This window comes from Nerophis ophidion, linkage group LG19 (genome assembly GCF_033978795.1).
Source record: "Nerophis ophidion isolate RoL-2023_Sa linkage group LG19, RoL_Noph_v1.0, whole genome shotgun sequence".
In the NCBI taxonomy this organism is placed as follows: domain Eukaryota; kingdom Metazoa; phylum Chordata; class Actinopteri; order Syngnathiformes; family Syngnathidae; genus Nerophis; species Nerophis ophidion.
The window spans coordinates 974643-989578 of record NC_084629.1 but is presented as its reverse complement, the minus strand read 5'-3'; the positions used below and the strand labels follow the sequence as shown (position 1 = coordinate 989578).

At 41.2% G+C, this 14936-nt stretch overlaps 1 protein-coding gene across 5 annotated transcripts in view; it reads right to left on the bottom strand.

The window, feature by feature from the left end:
- LOC133537723 (unconventional myosin-XVI-like) overlaps positions 1-14936 on the bottom strand; it is a 198226-nt gene that overhangs the window by 166437 nt on the left and 16853 nt on the right. Inside the window, exon 1 of one of the 5 annotated variants that reach the window (XM_061878819.1) lies at positions 2580-2759. The exons of the other annotated variants lie outside the window; for them this stretch is intronic. The gene's annotated coding sequence lies outside the window, so the exon portion shown is untranslated. Of the gene's footprint in view, positions 1-2579; positions 2760-14936 lie in introns of those variants that run through there. 5 annotated transcript variants of the gene reach the window in all.

Here is a 14936-nt window from a genome sequence, read left to right as displayed (position 1 = left end):
CTTTCTGGAGCTTTTTCAAAAATGTATAAAAAATGGAAAAAAAATAAAACAATTTGTTTTAATATGGTTTCTGTAGGAGGACAAACATGACACAAACCTCCCTAATTATTATAAAGCACACTGTTTACATTAAACATGCTTCACTGATTCGAGTTTTTGGCCAGCACCGTTTTGTCTTACTAATTTTAGCGGTCCTTGAACGCACCGTGGTTTGTTAACATGTGCAACTTTCTCAGACTTTCTAGGACGTGTTTTATGCCACATCTTTTTCTCATTTTGTCCATCAAACTTTTAACGTTGTGCGTAAATGCACAAAGGTGAGTTTTGTTGATGTTCTTGACTTGTGTGGAGTGCTAATCAGACATATTTGGTCCCTGCATGACTGCAAGCTAATCGATGCTACCATGATATTTAGGCTAGTTATATGTACACATTGCATCATTATACCTCATTTGTAGCTATATTTGAGCTCATTTAGTTTCCTTTAGGGCTTCACGGTGGAAGAGGGGTTAGTGCGTCTGCCTCACAATACGAAGGTCCTGCAGTCCTGGGTTCAAATCCAGGCTCGGGATCTTTCTGTGTGGAGTTTGCATGTTCTCCCCGTGACTGTGTGGGTTCCCTCCGGGTACTCCGGCTTCCTCCCACTTCCAAAGACATGCACCTGGGGATAGGTTGATTGGCAACACTAAATTGGCCCTAGTGTGTGAATGTGAGTGTGAGTGTTGTCTGTCTGTCTATCTGTGTTGGCCCTGCGATGAGGTGGCGACTTGTCCAGGGTGTACCCCGCCTTCCGCCCGATTTTAGCTGAGATAGGCGCCAGCGCCCCCCGCCACCCCAAAAGGGAATAAGCGGTAGAAAATGGATGGATGGATAGTTTCCTTTAAAGGCCTACTGAAACCCACTACTACGGACCATGCAGTCTGATAGTTTATATATCAATGATGAAATATTAACATTGCAACACATGCAGATACGGCCTTTTTAGTTTACTAAATTGCAATTTTAAATTTCCCGCTAGTTTCTTGTTGAAAACGTCGCGGAATGATGACGCGTACGCATGACGTCACGGACTGTCAGGAAATATTAGCGCGTCACCACTTGCGGCTAAAAGTCGTCTGCTTTAACCGCATAATTACACAGTATTTTAGACATCTGTGTTGCTGAATCTTTTGCAATTTTTTCATTTAATAATGGAGACTATAAAGAACAATGCTGTTGGTGGAAAACGGTGGATTGCAGCTGTCTTTAGCACCGAGACACAGCCGGTGTTTCTTTGTTTGTTGTGAAGCAGAGCGGTCAAGCGAACATGTTTTCTCTACGTCAACCAGCATGTTTTTGGATGGGGAAATTGTGATATATATCTTACCTGAGACATCAGTGGATTATTCGTCATCCTGCAGTAGCTGTTTAAAAGGCAGCTGTGAGCTTGGCTCCTCGGCTTCTCTCTGAGACACTGCGTGTTCACCACAGCCATCCGACCTTGAGATATGTCTTTACAATCTTTAAAATCTCACTAAAACCCTATTAATTCAATAAGTAAATGAGTCTAATTACATCTGAAACGCTCACACTGCCGCCGCTTTTTTTTTTTCTAGTCCTTCACTATCAATATCTTAATTCACAAATCTTTCATCCTCGCTCAAATTAAGGGGGGAATTGTCGCTTTCTCGGTCCGAATTGCTCTTAGTGCTGGTGGCTCCCATTATAAACAATGTGAATATTTGAGGAGCCCTGCAACCCGTGACGTCAAGCACACATACTTCCGGTAAAGGCAGGGTTTTTTGTATTAGCGACCAAAAGTTGCGAACTTTATCATCGATGTTCTCTACTAAATCCTTTCAGCAAAAATATGGCAATATCGCAAAATGATCAAGTATGACACATAGAATGGACCTGTTATTCCCGTTTAAATAAGAAAATCTCATTTCAGTACGCCTTTAAGTCCTCTTAATTCAATTTATATCTCATGACACACTATATGTATGTAATATGGCTTTTAAATTTGTTTTGCGGCTCCAGAAAGATTAGTTCTTGTAGTTTTGGTCCAATATGGCTCTTTCAACATTTTGGGTTGCCGACCCCTGCACTAGGGGAACATATTGTAAGTAACAAAGACTTAATTTGGAGTTATTTGGTTAGGTTTAGGGCCATGCAGAATAAGACCTTAGTAAGCACTTAATAATGACTAATTAAGAGCCAATATGTTACTAATTTGGATGTTAATAAGCAACTAATTAATGGTGAGTATGTTCCCCATACTAAAGTGTTCCCAAAAACTTTACTGTCAAGCAAAGCAGCTGTGAGGACGACACAGGTTGTGAAAATAATCATTGCTGGACACAATTTTGCGCGCTCAGCTGTTCTTTCCCAAGCCACACATTTTTCCGACATCGAAACAATATATTTAGATCCTGCCGGCACATCTGATTTTCTTTCCGTTGCCCTCGCACACACACACACACACACACACACACACACACACACACATAGATGCCTCACGTGTTATTGAAGAAGAATGTCAACATGGAAGGACACATGCGCTCGCCTCCGTCTAGCCCGTTAAGAGGAAAAAGGCTTACCGACGAGGGTCTGTCCACCAGAGATGCCGGAGAACCAAGGCGGGCGAGATGGAGACCAACGGAGACCCAGCGACAGCCGCCTCCCCTTGCTACCGAATCAATTTCACACTTCGCCGTGATGTCATTCATTCAAGCTTCCCCCCCGCTGTAACCATGGCAACACCACCGCTTGGATTATTCTCTCCGTTTTCTTTGTCCCTTTCCCCCTAGACCCCATCTAAGAGGTACAGTTAGACCCCCCCCCCCCTTCACCGACCACACCACCGTCCCCTTCCCATAAAAGTAGGAGTGGCACAGACACAGGAGGATCCGCCGCAACACTCCAGCGCACTTTTGTCGAGACAAGTGTCTAAACTAAAGACAACTGGCGGACGGAGAATGTATCTTGTTTCGACACGAGCCCAGCTGTCGAATTTATACAAAAGCCAACAGATGGGTTTGTCTGCCCGGTATGCAGACACGAGCCCGGAAAGAAAAAAAAACAAAAACGAAGCATTAATAATTAACGAGCGCCGCTGTCGTATGTTGACCTTGGCAAAGGGGAAGGTAAACCCGGCGAACACTGTATTCAATTACGAGCTGCCTTGTTCAGAAGTCTTGCAAGCATTCTCCTGCAATAATGAGAGCAGGAGTGGCACACTGATCGCCCCTCAGAGAAGTTTTATACAGACGGGGCATCTCTATACTCACAGAAGGAAACATTTCCTGGAGCAAAGTTTATGTTGTTTTGCTTCACCTCAGTAACTAAAAACCTATTAAATTGGTCTTTAAAAGAAGTTAGCGTTGCAGATTTTAAATGTTTTCTTTGTTTTCCTCAAGCTGCTGCACCACTCTGACTGGCGCATCAAATATTTTATTTTTATTTTTTTAATTCTGATATTATTATATATAAATTATGATCCATCCATCCGTTTTTTACCGCTTGTCCTGTTCGGGGTTACGGGGGTGCTGGAGCCTATCTCAGCTGCATTCCGGCGGAAGGCGGAGTACACACTGGACAAGTCGCAGTCTCATCGCAGGGCCAACACAGAAAGACAGACAACATTCACACTCACATTCACACACTAGGGCCAAGTTAGTGTTGCCAATCAACCTATCCCCAGGTGCATGTCTTTGGAGATGGAAGGAAGCTGGAGTACCCGGAGGGAACCCACGCAGTCACGGGGAGAACATGCAAACTCCACACAGAACGATCCGGAGCCCGGGATTGAACTCTGGACTACTCAGGACCTTTGTATTGTGAGGCACATGCACTAACCCCTGTTCCACCATGTTGCCCCATAAATTATGATGTAATTTATAAATTTGAGTTTAAGTTTACAAATGCAATAGCATTGTAATATAATGACTAAATAAGTCACAGCCTTAAAAACAATTTTAAGTTGCAATATTGAGGAATTCTTAATTTTTTTCAAGAGGTCAAAAATAATGAGTTATTTTGTGCGATCCATCCATACATTTTTTACCACTTATTCCCTTTTTTGGGGTCGCTGGTGCCTATCTCAGCTACAATCGGGCGGAAGGCGGCGTAAACCCCGGACAAGTCCCCGCCTCGTCGCAGGGCCAACACAAATAAACAGACAACAATCACACTCACATTCACACACTAGGACCAATTTAGTGCTGCCAATCAACCTATCCCCAGGTGCATGTCTTTGGAGGTGGGAGGAAGCTGGAGTACCCGCAGGGAACCCACGCAGTCACGGGGAGAACATGCAAACTCCACACAGAAAGACCCCGAGCCCGGGATTGAACTCGGGACTACTCAGGACCTTCGTATTGTGAGAAAGATGCACTCACCCCTGTTCCACCGTGCTGCCCCATAAATTATGATGTAATTTATAAATTACAGTTTAATTTTACAAATGCAATAGCATTGTAATATACTGACTAAATAGGTCAAAGCCTTAAAAACAAATTTAAGTTGTGATTTTGAGTAATTTTTAATAGGTCAAAAATAATGAGTTATTGTGTGTGATTGTTTAACAAAAACAATTGCGTTCATTATAGACTGTATATAAGCAGATTTATTCTGACTGTAGATATTCCTTCACCATAACTGTGGATGGTTACCGGAGAGGCGGCAAGGGTCAGTGATCAGATCACTGCATACATCGTGCAATTATGATTCTGACTGCTCTGCACTGGATTCCAATTATTGGGGCGGTTTTTTTAAACTTAATCAAAATTGTGCAAACTAGTAATAACCTGTGTTTAATGTTATTATTTTTATTTTTTGTCCTGTCCAGCTACTCAGGTAAATCAACTATATGATTTATATGTAGATGCCCATATCGGCTGTACTTTACAAAAGAGAAGTGTGGGATACTTCTCTTGTTGCCTTATTTGTATTTGACTTTATTAAATGGATTTATATCATTATTTGGTGCAGCCGCACTGGAGCAGGAGGGGATTGACAGAGGGGAAAAAAAGGAAGACAGAGGGGGAAATTGCAGGGACAAGAGGGGGATAAGACAGAGAGACAACAACAGCTAACACAACAATAACAACAACAGAACAACATCAGCAAATAGGGTATGTACTAATATGATGGTAAAAGTGATAGCAAAGAAGCAGTTAGTGAAACAAATAATACAGAAATGACTATGAACATTATTACACTACAAATGGGGCAAAACAAATATAGAAATTTCACTATTGATTATGAATAATAACAGTAATTACCTCTATTATCATCAATACAACACAAGGCGCATCACATTTCTGCCTACCGTGTTGTAGCCTAATGGTCCCCAAAGACCTTCTAATGGGGAACCGCACTTTTTGGGGAATGTTGCCTATCGTTCACAATCATCATGAGGGACAAGAATAAAGTGTTTTGGTTTTTTTTAAAGAATTTTAAAGATGTTAAAAAATGATTGCAAAATGCGTCTAATGGGGGTCACCATTGTAGCCTTAAAAGTCCTCAAAAACAACTTAAAAACCCTCCATCGACGTTATGTACACACTGCAAGTCTATACTGTATGTAATGTAGTAACGGACACAGTAATGTTAAATTCCCAACGATAGTCGCACACACAAGGTGTAGTGAAATTTCACCCATCCCCACGTTCACCCCCTGGGAGGTGAGGGGAGCAGTGAGCAGCAGCGGTGGCCAGGCACAGGAATCATTTTGGTGATTTAACCCCCAAATCCAACCCTTGATGTTGAGTGCCAAGCAGGGAGGTAATGTGTCCTGTTTTTATAGTCTTTAGTATGACTCGGCCGGGGTTTGAACTCACGACCTTCCAGTCTCAGGACGGACACTCCAACCCATATTTGCCAACCTTCCCGATTTTCCCGGGAGACTCCTGAATTTCAGTGCCCCTCCCGAAATGCTACTGGGGCAACCATTCTGCCGAATTTCTCCCGATTTTCACTCGGACAACAGGCTGTAGCGTCCTCTACAGCCTGTCGTGACATCCGCTTTTCATATCATACAAACAGCATGACAGCCCAGTAACATAATATATGCGGCTTTTACACACACACACATAAGTGAATGCAACGCATACTTGATCAACAGCCATACAGGTCAGACTGAGGGTGGACGTATAAACAACTTTAACACTGTTACAAATATGTGGGCTTTACCAAGGATGTCATTGTGGTTTGTGCAGCCCTTTGAGACACTAGTGATTTAGGGATATATAAATAATCATTGATTGATTGATTGAAATATGCGCCACACTGTAAACCCACACCAAACAAGAATGACAAACATATTTCGGGAGAACATCTTAACCAAAACAAGACATAAACACAAAAGAACAAATACTCAGAACCCCTTGCAGCACTAACTCTTCCGGGATGCTACAATATACACCCCCGCTACCACCAAACCCCGCCCACAAAAAAAAAGCTTTTATCCTCTTGTCCCTCACATTGATTATGAACGATAGGCAAAATGAAGTATAAATTGCAGTACCCCTTTAGGGGAATGCTTGTGTCTAGAGCAGTGATTTTCAACCACTAGTGTGCCGTGAGATATTGGTCCAAAAAAATATTTTTTTGCAAATCAAAAATCTTAATGTGCCGTTGTCTAGTGCCTGTGCTGTCTAGAGCTTGGCAGGGTAATCTTGTAAAACTGCATATCAGTAGGTGGCAGCAGGTAGTTCACTGCTTTGTAGAAGTCGGAAGGCGTCGAGGATGGTTTGTCGTGATCCCAATATGCAGAGCATAGTGGGAGACAGCGTGCAGGTAAAAAAAGGTATGTAACACTTAAACCAAAAATTAACAAAAGGCAAGTCCCGCTTGGCACTGAAAGCACTGAAGCATAGGGAAGGCTATGCAAAACAAAAGTAAAACTGAACTGGCTACAAAGTCAACAAAAACAGAATGCTGGACGAGAGGGGGTTACCCACATTTGCGGTCCTCTCCAAGGTTTCTCACAGTCATTCTCATCGACGTCCCACTGGTTTGGGAGTTTTTCCTTCCCCTTATGTGGGCGCTGATCCGCAGATGTCGTTGTGGCTTGTGCAGCCCTTTGAGACACTTGTGATTTAGGGCTATATAAATAAACATTGTTTGATTGATTTATTGACACAAAAATTTGTGGCATCATCCAAAACTAATGTAAAGCATCGAAACAACAGAAGAATAAATGATTATTACATTTGAACAGAAGTGTAGACAGAACATGTTAAAAGAGCAGATATTAACAGTAAATAAGTAAAATAATAATACAATTTATACCACTTGTCCTTAATAATTTTGAAAAAATAACAGAATGGAAAATGACAATATGTTACTGCATATGTGAGCAGACTAAATTAGGAGCATTTGTTTGCTTACTTACTAATACAAAACCAGTCTTGTATGTTCACTATTTTAATTAAAGACAAACTTGCAATAATAAATATATGTTTAGTGTACCGTAAGATTTTTTTGTTAACATAAAGCCAATAATGCAATTTTTTTGTGGTCCCCTTTATTTAGAAAAGTATCGAAATTATTTTAGTACCAGTACCAAAATATTAGTATCGGGGCAACACTGATAACTAAATAGCATGAATGCTACAGACACACTAAACGGCATGTTCCCAGTAGGGCTTACTAAAAAAAAAAACTAACAAAAAAACACTTACCAAATAGCACTTCCTAATCACCAAAGAAAAATATAAATAAACCTCTCTATTATGCGTATTGTAAATACAGGAACACACCTTAAAATCTACTAATTATTCAATCTGAACTTGGGGTAGACCCCTTAAATTCCCCTTGGCACATGATCATACGGTTTGGAGAAAGCCCTTTGCAGTTACAGCGAAAAGCCCTGTTGGCACAGTCTAAAATCTTCTGGGAAGTTTTCCCAGAATAGCGGAAGTTCTGAAAGCTGCATTTTTTTCCCTTCATTTCCTTATAGTTGTAGACACTTAGATTCAGTAGCAGAGCATTGCCATACCAGGGGGTAATCACTCATCATTAGTATGGACCTTATTTCAATGAGGTTTAAATATGGGAGATGACTTGTTTGATATTGCAGCCAAGCATCATCTCTTTAATCTTCACAGCATCAAAGCGTTATTAAAAAAAAGAAAGAATGTGTAATCGATGCTTGATTTCTATTCGGCCCTGGAGCATTCCCGTAGGAGGACGAGTGTTGGTGCGTAAGGGGAGGTTGCCGTACAAGTTTGATAGTGGTATGATTACATTCCACTCACCTACCCTCCTACACTAAGGGAGGACCAGCTGGCTCTTGAACGGTTCTCTTTCTCTCCTATCGGTTTCGTTCCGCCTCCCTAGTCATGTCATCTCCTTTACTATCATCTTTTCTAGAAAAAAGAAAAATGCCCCAAATGTGTAAGCCCTACTCCATTCAATTGAGAGTTGTGCTCACTAAAGGACAGTTAAGTTAAAGTTAAAGTACCAATGATTGTCACACACACACACACACACTAGGGGCGGTGAAATTATCCTCTGCATTTGACCCATCACCCTTGTTCACCCCCTGGGAAGTGAGGGCAGCAGTGAGCACCAGCGGTGGCCGCGCCCGGGAATCATTTTTGGTGATTTAACCCCCAATTCAAACCCTTGATGCTGAGTGTCAAACAGGGAGGTGATGGGTCGCAATTTTTTAGTGTTTGAACTTATCACCTACCGATCTCAGGGCGGACACTTTAACCACACGGTGAGAAATAATGTCCTGAAAAATACTCCTTGAGGATTGTAACTAGAGATGTCCGATTATATCTTTTTTGCCGATATTTTCCAACTCTTAATTACCGATTCCGATATCAACCGATACCGATATATACAGTCGTGGAATTAACACATTATTATGCCTAATTTCGTTGTGATGCCCCGCTAGATGTGTCACAACACATTGAGGTGGGCGGGGTTGGGGGGGGGCGGGGTTTGGTGATAGCGGGGGTGTAAATTGTAGCGTCCCAGAAGAGTTAGTGCTGCATGGGGTTCTGGGTATTTGTTCTGTTGTGTTACGGTGCGGATGTTCTCCCGCAATGTGTTTGTCATTCTTGTTTGGTGTGGGTTCACAGTGTGGCGCATATTTGCAACAGTGTTAAAAGTTGTTTATACGGCCAGCCTCAGTGTGACCTGTTTGAACAGTATGTATTTGTTGATCAAGTATGCTTGCATTCACTTGTGTGTGTCTGTAAAAGCCGTGGATATTATGTGACAAGGCCGGCACGCTGTTTGTATGGAGGAAAAGCGGACGTGACGACAGGTTGTAGAGGACGCTAAAGGCAGTGCCTTTAAGACACGCCCCCAATATTGATGTCCGGGTGGAAATTGGGAGAAATTCGGGAAAATTGTTGCCCTGGAAGATTTTCGGGAAGAGCAATGAAATTCGGCAGTCTCCCGGGAAAATTAGGAGGGTTGGCAAGTATGCCCTACGTCCGTATTTTACCGGATATGTACCGCTCCGTACAGCATCGTTTCAAAAAGTAATTAATTTTACTTTTTGAAACCGGGACCGATAATTTCCGATATTACATTTTAAAAGCATTTATCGGCCGATAATATCGGCAGGCCGATCTTATCGGACATCTCTAGTTGTAACCACAGGAAATTAAATTCTCATAACAGTGATCTCATGCACATGCAGTAAAAATAGCTTTGGCAAGTCCCGGCAAGCCCAGGGAATGACCCCAATGCACCTTAGCTGACACACTGTCCCTTAATAGTCCTGGAAAGGAAACTGCGGTATTGACCTGAATATAAGAGAGTAACTTTTTTCCAGGGCCGCCTTTTACTCTGGGTCTAGAAATTTGCGCAGGTGGTGCCAAAAAACAACTTCTCACCAAGCAAGTTGGAGCTTTTCTTACTGTCACTCACAGGAGAGATGCAACCACGACACAACAGAAGTGTCTCAAAGGTTGTTGGCAAGTTAGCAAACAACAGAGAAGAAATCTATGATGCAATTTATAAGACAATGGTGTTCATCAGGGGTGTCAAACTCATTTCAGATTGAGGCCCACATGGAGAAAAATCTACTCCCAAGTGGGCCGGACTGGTAAAATCACGGCCCAATAACTTAAAACCAAAGACAACTTCAGATTGTTTTCTTTGTTTAAAAATAGAAGAAGCACATTCTGAAAATGCACAAATCATCATGTTGTTGGGTTTTTTTTACACTTACTTGTTGTGGTTAATAATATTACCGGTATATCTTTATTTACGTTTTAAATAAATTATGTGACAATGTTCATCAGTCAAACCAATGGTGTTAATTTTCAATCTATCAAGGTAAAAAAATAATATCAAAATCAAATTACAGGATGGTTGTGGAGGGGGGCGTGGCCTGCGGGCCTGCTGCGGACCGGGGTGTGTCAGGACCGGCTTCGAAGACAGCAACAGGTGCATAGATTGCCCAGGTGGGCCTTGTTATTTAATCACCGGTCGCCTTTATTAGCACCAGCCGCGAGGAAACGAGTAGTTGGAGTTGCTGCTGAGAGACACAGACGCAGAAAAGACATTGTGCTGAAAAGCAAAAGACTTTGCACCATTAAGTAAAATAAAACCGTATTATATCCTGAATTCCTGGCAGTCTGTGGTGGTCCGAAGAACCCACTAGAGGGCAACCTCTACAATTGCAATTGTAAATGTTGCCCTCTAGTTCTTTATTGTCTTTTCTGCATCCGTGTCTCTCAGCAGCACCTCCAACTCCAACTACTTGTTTCCTCACAGCTGCTGCTAATAAAAGGTGAGAGGTGATTTGATAAGGCCCACCTGGGCCATCTACGCACCTGTCGCTGTCTTCGAGGCCGGCCCTGACACACCCCGTTCCGCGGCAGGACCGCCGGCCACGCCCCCCACCTCCCACAATGTTATTCATGTAGTTTGTTCATTTTCTTCGACTGGAGCACTAACATAATGTGTTTTTTTTGTTTATTTGTTTACATATGTAGCAGCATCTACAAAGCTATTGCGACATCTAGTGAACACATTTAAAGCAGCAGTTTCTTTCATTCAAAAATTTCGGCTCATTTTTATACTTTATACTGATAAAACATGTTAGCGGGCCTGATCTGGCCCGCGGGCCGTACGTTTTATACCCATGGTGAACGTGAAGCAGAATCATCAAACACTTGTCCAGCACCTAAGAAATTTTGCAGTCGACCAGTTACTTTATTGATATTGAAAATATACTAATATATTAAAACGAGGGGTCATCTTATGTTTGGGTCAATACAATAACAGGACTTCCACTACCCACAGCATGCCTTCTTTTAATAGGAAGGTGTTATAAATAGATCATGAGGTCACATGGAAAGATCATACAGTAAAATGTCATTCAGACTGATATTGTTTTGGATACTAATTCAGAGCAGGTGGAAATGTCCCATTTCCTCAATCCAAGGAAATAAGCACAGGTGGAGAAAGGCCAGGCCAACTTTGGTCTAATCTACAAGTTTTTTCTTGTAAATTCAATTGTTCAGTCGTGTTGATCTTTATCAAAGTGCTGGCACTCGCTGCTTTTTTTGGCCCTATGTTGGCCTAGCACAGACATTGAGTCACCAACGCATGGGATTCTTTGTTCTTTCAGTTCAAGGGAATGATTTGCAACAAAATGACCCGTTTGTTACACTAGTGTTTGGCTGTACGCTGACCGAGTATGTTCCTATAAGCTGCTCATTTTTCCCCCCCCACGCTTTCAACCCTGATGCAGCTAAATTATGGATTTTACGTCTTCACGTTTTTTTTACATGTCGCCAATAAATTTAGCCTTGTCACATCATACCAATTAAATTGCCAACCACGTCATGACCGGGTAGATCACTGATAATGTTCCCATGAAATCAAGCGCACTCACGCAATAAATCAGGCGTGGCTCGGTTGGTAGAGGAGCCGTGCCAGCCACTTGAGGGTTCCAGGTAGAGCTAAAACAATTCCTCTAATAACTTGAGTAATTCAATTACGAAATATAATCGAGGAATTTACGCTGCCTCGAGGCTTTGTTAAGTTTATTTTCAGGCGTTTTGCCTCGTTTAGTAAACAGTAGTCAAAGCTTACGTTTCGTATGAACCCTTTAGGTATTGGACAGCGTGTTTATGTCACAGATCACCGCTCTTTTAAATACGCTGTGAGCACACCTGTTTTTATTAGCACACACAAATTGGCACAATCAACCACGGAAGCATTTCGGCTGCACGTGTCAGCCTTCAATAATGAAAACAAGTGTTTAGGAAATAAAATAATCATACTTGCCAATCTTGAGACCTCCAAATTGTGGAGATTTTATTTTTTTTCTATTTTGGGGTGGTGGGGGGTTCCGTCGTAGCGGGGGTGTATATTGTAGCATCCTGAAAGTTAGTGCTGCAAGGGGTTCTGGGTATTTGTTCTGTGGTGTTTCTTGTGTTACGGTGTAGATGTTCTCCCGAAATGTGTTTTTCATTCTTGTTTGGTGTGGGTTCACAGTGCGGCGCATATTTGTAACAGTGTTAAAGTTGTTTATACGGCCACCCTCAGTGTGACCTGTATGGCTGTTGATCAATTATTTCTTGATTGTGTGTAAGCCGCACACATAATGTGACTGGCCCAGCTCGCTCTTTGTATGGACGAAAAGTGGACGTGACGACAGGTTGTAGAGGACGATAAAGGCAGTGCCTTTGAGGCACGCCCCCAATATTGTTGTCCGGGTGGAAATCGGGAGAATGGTTGCCCCGGTAGATTTTCGGGAAGGCACTGAAATTTGGGAGATTCCTGGAAAATCGGGAGGGTAGGCAAGTATCCCAATAATTGAGAGCACATCTTAACATGTATTCATAAAGCTTAATTAAGCAAAAATATGATTTATTCGATCACTCCATTAATCAAATCGGGATATTCGATACAATACTGGATTACTAAAATATTGGATAGCTGCAGCTCTAGTTCCAGGTTTGATCCCCCTTCAGCCATCCTAATCATTGTCGTTGTGTCTTTGGGCAAGACACTTCACTCACCAGTGCCACTCACACTGGTTTAAATGTAACTTATAGATGTAGACAATGGGTTTTACTATGTAAAGCGCTTTAAATCTCTTTGAAAAAAAAAGAGCTATATGAATATATTTCACTTCACTCACCCTCTTCCCTCGAGAAGACAACAAAATGCACACATCGCAGCACCAAAGTCTAAGGCAGGGCTAGGCAACCTATGGCTCTCGAGACAGATGTGGTTCTTTTGATCAGTGCATTTGGCTCTCAGATAAATCTTAGCTGACATTGCTTAACACGATAAGAAATACTGGTGATCAAATTTAAAAATAACGTTGATAAATATATAACATTCACATGCATTTTAATCCATCCAATCCGTTTCCTACCGCACTTGTTCAAGAAGTCGCATTAATGGTAAGAAGTATTTTATTTATTATTGGTTAGCTTCAGAAAAACTATGTTATTAAAAATAATATGAGACTTATAATACTCTAAAAATGTTGGTCTTACTTAAAAATGCACGCATTTAGTTGTATTTAATGTGAGAAAAAATATTATATGGCTCTCACGGAAATACATTTTAAAATATTTGGCTTTCATGGCTCTCAGCCAAAACGGTTCTCGACCCCTGGTCTAAGGAGTTTGAACCAGACTTTGAAAAAGGAGAAAACGCTGGAAGAAGCAACCCTGATTCCATTCAACTCCAACACTGAAAAAGATGACTCGGCGGTAAATGGAGGTAATGGACAATACAAAGTGGGAGCCAACTAGTGGTGGAAATCTTTGGGCACCTCACGATTCAATTTGATTCCAATTCTTTGGGTGACCATTCAAAACAATTCTTGTAATATATTATTTGTAGGACTGTCAAGTGATTATCTTTTTTTAATCACACTCGTAAACTATGATGATTCCTAATTACCGTATTTTTCGCAGTATAAGTTGCTCCGGAGTATAAGTCGCACCTGCCGAAAATGCATAATAAAGAAGGAAAAAAACATATATAAGTCGCACTGGAGTATAAGTCGCATTTTTGGGGGAAATTTATTTGATAAAACCCAACATCAAGAATAGTATATTTCAAAGGCAATTTAAAATAAATAAAGAATAGTGAACAACAGGCTGAATAAGTGTACGTTATATGACACATAAATAACCAACTGAGAAGGTGCTTGGTATGTTAACGTAACATATTATGGTAAGAGTCATTCAAATAACTATAACATATAGAACATGCTATACGTTTACCAAACAATCTGTCACTCCTAATTGCTAAATCCAATGAAATCTTATACGTCTAGTCTCTTATGTGAATGAACTAAATAATATAAATCAATTCTTTAAAATTCCTAAAATGTGAATTCCTGGATATTTTTTCACATTCTGTCTCTCACAGTTGAAGTGTACCTATGATGAAAATTACAGACCTCTGTCATCATTTTAAGTGGGACAACTTGCACAATCGGTGGCTGACTAAATACTTTTTTGCCCCACTGTATGTTATAATGAAACCTTTTCGAAACAGGTTACAGGTTACAAAAGCTCCTATTGGCTGTTGATGTGCAACTTATACGTGCAGTGATGGTTGATAAATCATCTTTTGATCTAAAATGTATTTATTTTTTATTGTATTTACAAAAATCACAGAATGTTAATCAAGCTAATAAAAAAATTGAGCAATGCCAACACAGTTCAAGCTGAACAACACTTATGATAGAAATGTACAAAGCGATTGAGACATACAACAATAATATTGATGCTTGGCACTCAGCATCAAGGGTTGTAATACGGGGTTGAATCACCAAATGAATCCCGAGCGTGGCCACCGCTGCTGCTCAGTTCTCCCCTCACCTCTCTGGGGTGAACATTGGGATGGGTCAAATGCATAGGATAATTTCATCACACCTAGTGTGTGTCTATCATTGGGACTATAACTTTAATTCTAAAGGGGAAAAAAATCCATGGAAGCAATAG